The sequence below is a fragment of the Charadrius vociferus genome, unplaced genomic scaffold, assembly GCF_000708025.1.
Source record: "Charadrius vociferus isolate BGI_N301 unplaced genomic scaffold, ASM70802v2 scaffold15, whole genome shotgun sequence".
Lineage (NCBI taxonomy): Eukaryota > Metazoa > Chordata > Aves > Charadriiformes > Charadriidae > Charadrius > Charadrius vociferus.
The window spans coordinates 5,485,877-5,491,876 of record NW_009650064.1 but is presented as its reverse complement, the minus strand read 5'-3'; the positions used below and the strand labels follow the sequence as shown (position 1 = coordinate 5,491,876).

The window sequence follows — 6,000 nt, the reverse complement described above, 5'->3', positions numbered from 1 at the left end:
GGGAAAGAGGGTTTTTTTTCTAAAATAGAGCTTGCCCATGCCGCAGAATACAGATATTGGGTAATATTCTTAAAAATACTTGGGAATATTGAAATCTTCCTGTCTTCTATTTCAAAAGCTATCAGAACCCTGTCAGAAAAGCAATATAACTGGGTAGCAAATGTTAGGAATTTATCCACACTCAATTTATTGGGACCTTAGTTTATTGGGACCTCTAGCAGATGCCAAAACTGCAAAATGTGGGCTCTTACTCTGGAAATACTATGGAAGACTGCAGCACCAAAACTGTGTATAGTATACCACAAAGAAAGAAAAAAGCACTTAAAAAGTTACTGTCGGTTTGTGAAAGTGACCTTATTTGATAGTTCATTTGAGGTCTAGACAAGAATAGGGAATGTTATAACTAAAAATATCACTGATATAAAAAATAGGCAGTGTAATGAGAAGGCAATGAGAGCTAAAATATGTAACTTGCCCAGCAGTTTAATTAAACCAGGAAATAAAGCATTTGCTGAGATTCTGGAAATTTCAGAAAATCTCCTGTTTCCTGATCTGTTAATGAGTGAAACAGTTTCCACTTTAGCAGATTGAATCTAAAAGAACATGAAAAAAACCCCTTTGAATATTTAGCCGGATTAAAAAAAATTAACAGAGCACTGCTAGTTTGGAGAAGATTTTAATGATGCATAAAGGGACTGCCTGTGTGTTGTATGCAAAACAGAGCAATTAAGAATAACTATTGATACAGCTAATTTGACCCTAAAATATGCACCAGAAATTGCTTTTTTTTTTTTTTTTTTTTTTCCTTCAGAAGGCTGCTAGTAAAGTCACAAGAGACCTGGGAAATTTCCATGAAAACTGCAGCAAAGCAGACAGGGCAGGAGAGAGGCTGGGGAAAGCAGGAGGCATAGCACGGAGGAAACTCAAAGACACAGTTTCTTAAGACACTTTTTTCAGGCAAACCCAGTTGATACTGCAATAAATTAAAAAGGATGAGGACAAGCTAGTAATAAAGGAAAGTGTAAGTGCGGCATTAAAAAGAACAGTAGTCATGTGTTTAAGTTTGTCGATGCTGTGTGTGTTCCAACTTCAAACTCTAAACCTGGAGCTCATCATATAAGGAATCCTTTAAAACCAGAATGCCATCAGCTGAGTGAGCCATGGGTGACTGGTGTATTAGGTGTCTATCAGGGCCCTCTACCAATTATTAATGGAATAATTGCTAAGATAAATTTGTGGCACAGAGTATCAAGTGAGAGCGTCAATGTTTCGTAGTATGCCTGGGAGAAAATTAGTGGTTTCCAGCCAAAACGTTCAGCTCCCAAAAGCAGTGGATGGGACATGGGCAATAACCCGCTGCTGTTAAAAGCGCAGAGTTGCAGCTTGGTAAGGTCATTGTCTTGCTTGAGGAATTTCAGCTGGTACGAAGCACATACACAAACGGAATTTCACTATTGTAACATAGCTGAAGACAGGGAGTTGTTCCACATTATTGATATTACATCAGAGGCTTAACAGAGATCTTCCTAAATACACTGTTTCATTCTTGTTTACAGAAGACTATGCTGATACTTGAAATGCAAGCTGTGTGCCCCTGTGTTTGATGATGAATTCATCTTTAGTAAAATGTGGAATACCGATTTTATTTTTACTTTATGCTGTGGCAGAGCTTTTAGAAATTCCAGGCATTTTATGAGAAGTACTTGCATGATAGAAATATCCCAACTAGTGTCACACAGTAAATCCCCTATGTCTAATCACCTGCAAACCTGAAAAAGGTAGGGAGTGCATTAGGAATTTAATGATCGTCAACAGCACCATCGTGTATTTACTACTTTTTGTATAAATAGCCTTTTAAAGAAATTCCAGGGCATGGGGTAATAATGTAGAAAAATGTGTAGCTTGCGATGTTAAATGCAGCAGTGGACAAGACTTAAGGATGATATATATCTGTTTACACCTCTATCAAGTATCTCCTGCAGCAAATACATCAGTGGCTTACACAGCATTAGAGAGTAAGGATCTGGGAGTCCAATTTCTTCTGCTTTGATGTTCAGTTCAGGGCTTTGCTGAGCATTTATGCAGAGTCTTGGGAGGGTAAAGTTGGCAAAGCTCTAAGAAACCTCATGGTCTTCACAGAGCACATGGTGAGTGGCTACAGTAATTTGCCTTTTTATTGGATACAGATGAGCTTCAGCCCTACCTTTGCACTGCTAAGGAGCTTCTCTCTTCGGCTAATGCAACTTCTTACAAACGTTCTTAAAAATCAGGAGGGATGAAAAATAAATGCATCTTTCAGGCTGAAGAAATAGAAATAGACTTTAGAACTTAAACCCAAGAAGATAGTGTTTTACCACAGAATACACTATAAATGCAAGTTAAAATACTTTACCTGTTAATCTACTTACATCCATTTGCAGTTTGCTTATGTGCCTCACGTAAGCTGAGCAGCTATTTGATTTGCTTGTGGGTTATCCCAGTGCCTTGGCTTGCAGGGGAAAAAATCCTTTTTCACAGAGGTGGAATGCTTTTTATATTTTCAAGAGCTGATCAGTCTTACAACAACATTATGACTTCTCTTGAAGAGGTCTGATTAGCCATCCTATGCTGTCTTCTTAGAAAATACTTTATCTTTGTACTTAATCCTCCTCATCAGTAAGGATTTATGTTTATAAAGTGGGAAAATATTTACCAAAGGAAATTTAGTATTTACACTACTGATCTCTGTTTTGATTTGGAAAAAAAAAAGACAATCCAAGATCTCCCTCCTGGCTTATATGCTATCTTGAGGGTGAAGCAGGTTTATTTTTTCACATTACGTGTGACAGATGAGCATAATTTGTCTGTGCTTGTACTAAACCATACATTTCAGTTTCACCATGTGGGAATGTCTCAATTCTCTCAAGCATGAGCAAGATATGCAGCACATAAAATTCAGGTCTTGTATGGCATCCTGGTAAGTAGCTTATCACAGGGAGATCATCCGCATCTGTAAGAATACGTGTGGATTTAATAAACAATATCACATCTAGAAAATATCCATTTTAGATTTAAAATTAATGTGAAATATGTATATATATATGTGTGTGTGTAACACCTCCATGTTATTTGTTGACAATTATCTTTTACACAAGTCATGAAAGAAAAGCTTTTGGCAAAATACTTCATTGTAGTTGAGGTTGAAGTGAAACTTAGTTAATAAAGCTTAGTTACAAATAATTTTTTTCTCAAGCATTTGGTATTTTGGCTAACCTAGGCTTGCTGCTGACATCTGCAAGCGTGAGCACTCTATGATGATTTAAAAGAAACAGAAAATAAGAGTCAGTGAGAGCTGCATCTTAGTACAGCTGAAGTGTTTGTGGTACCCAAGGACAATGAAAGGGCTAGCCGCCACTCCAGCACAGAGGCAGTACAATACAGCAAGAGTCCTGGTGTAACACACATTTTCTTAGTCATAGATCAACCCTATTGATGTTTTTACTTCATCCTTTAACTGAGAAGCCCAGGTTCCCTACAGTATTTGTTATGCTTGGGATAAAGCGTAAGAATGTAGAGGTTGATCAGTAAAATGCACCTTTGTGGTAAACTATGACTATGTTTCCCGGTTAAGGGTAAGCTAGAGGGAAAAAAATAGCTACTTCATTTTTCTAAAGCGTTGGAGATTTGCAAAGTAATCTGTAGCTGGAGGAGGCTCCGTAGTTGTTTTGGTTTTGGTTTTAGTTGTGTGAGCTTAGAAAGAACAATTTATTTGAGTACCAGCTATCACCTTTTTAATGTTATCCTCCTGTAAACCCCTGCTATTCTCTTTATTGGGATGCAGCAATAGGATGGAAATGGGGATTTTGGTGGTTTTGAGTAGGGGCTGAGCTCTGCAACTTTTCTTTGAGTACATAATCTCAGATCCCGGTGACCAGGGAGGACACGGTAGGATCTCTGCACTGATCCGTCAATGAATGCCATTATAACCTGCTGCATTTGCCAAAATGATCTATTTAAATGGTCTGGGTACCTTTACAGTTTGTTTTTCTTCTGATGTTCACTTTTTTTTAGACTGTGTAGTATGTCATTTATATAGATAAAGAGGAAATAGGCACTATTTTATTTGTGAAAGTTTTCCTTCATTTTAAAATTTGCTACCTACCCCTCTACACGGTGCACCCATCACAGAACATAGTTTTCTAGTCCAAGTGCTACTTTATCATGCTTTTCAGTACATATTTGATCTGCAAGATTTCTGATTATGTGGAGATGATACCTTGCTTAGGAGCAAGTAGATTTTAAGAAGCAAGCCAAAATAGTTGAAAAAATTGTAACTTAACTTCATATTTTTTAATAAAAACATGCATTGAGAATATTCTTAGCAATTTTACTTGTGAATATTGGATTTGTTTCATGTTCTTTGGTCAGAATAGCTGTGCTTTTTAATAACAGGTAGATAAATACTTATCACTTTCAGATTAAGATAATGAGGAAATTAAATTTTCCTCCGTAGACTTTGTTTTGTATTTAAAATGACTGCCTCCATAGCTTATATATATATATATATTTTTTTTTTTTAACTTACCCATTTAATTTCAGTAGAACACACAAGTGACTCTGATGACAGAAATCTGGGAGATTGGAACAGCCGATACACCACCTCTGGGACTGGAAAGACCAAAGCTTGACAGGGCTTTTTTCTTTCCCCAGCTTTAATGGACAGATGCAATGGTGGGCTGGGAGGGGGCCATAAGAATCTCAAAATTCTTCCCCACAAGTGAGCTGAGACCTTCTCAAGCTCCTGCAGAGCCAGAGACATCAGCTGGGGTTACAACCCATTGGAGCTGAACGTGATGACCCTGATCACTGACCCGAGTCCCCCTTAGGGCAGCAGTGGCAGACTAAAGCATCTTGATTTTCCCCTGGGAGGAGGCAGGAAATGCTGCTCCCCCGTCTCAAGCATCTCCTACCAAAGCTGCTTTCACAGCCTTGGCTTGGTGGGCTGGAGACTGGACTTCAGTGCTTTGTATTTTGTGATACGACAAACACGCCCCTGTTTTCCACTTAAACCGCAGTGCCATTGGAACCGTGCTACAGTACCGGCTCTATGCGTTACACCCTGCACCATCTCTTCTTTAGAGCCACCTCTTCTAACCAAGCCACTGACACATTAGTGGTTATTTTGGGTCTAAAATCTTTCTAACTTCAGCCTGATAGCTATTTTATTATCTTAATTTTACCTCATTGGCCATCTGCCTGGTTTGAAAAGCAGAGGAGGCTAATCCCATACTGTCAAGATTTAGGAGAAGAGCAGGGAATCCATTGGGATGTGTGCGGGGGGCTGAGGGTGGGGTGGTGTCTTTAAAATAATGAGGTTTGATGGCCTTTCTGTTTACAGTCAGCAGATCAACATTTAGAAAATACACCTTTAAACCACTTGTTTGCACCTCCTTCATTATGAAATATTGGAAAATCCAAGGTGTTTTCTTCAGATTTTCTGTGTTCCTTGTATACTCTGCCTTAAGTTACGAGGATTGCTAGCATGTAGTTTCGAGAAAGAAATCTTCAGCTGATTTTTCATTGTGTCGAGAGAAAAAAAATAATGAAGGTCAAGTCTATTTGTAAACATCCATTTCAGCTAGGAAATGAAATAAGTTTTGACAGTGATACTGATATTATTTCTCCTCAGCACAGAAGAGTGTGTGGTAATTTATGCTTTATCGCTTGTGATAGTCTCCTCACTGTTTTTCCTCTTCTTTCTTTTTTTCAATAGTTTTGGGGGCTTTAGTTTTGCTCGAACATAATTAGCAATACACGGCACAGAGAACACTATTCTTGGTCTGTTCGCTCTTCTGTGTTCTCAGGTTTGATGTTTCAAATGCATTAGTTTATGAATAGAATCAATCAAATAAATAAAGGGCAACAACTTCTATCTGTTCAGTTCTGCCACGACAGAGACGGTTTCAAAATTTATCTGAGAACTTATCTTTCTTACTGAGCTACCATAGCAAAATAAAAAAA

The 6,000-nt window shown here is 38.1% G+C and overlaps 1 protein-coding gene across 1 annotated transcript in view; it reads left to right on the top strand.

The window, feature by feature from the left end:
• The window catches only part of CPQ (carboxypeptidase Q), a 137,961-nt gene that overhangs the window by 89,580 nt on the left and 42,381 nt on the right, over positions 1-6,000 (top strand). The gene's annotated exons all lie outside the window — the stretch shown is intronic.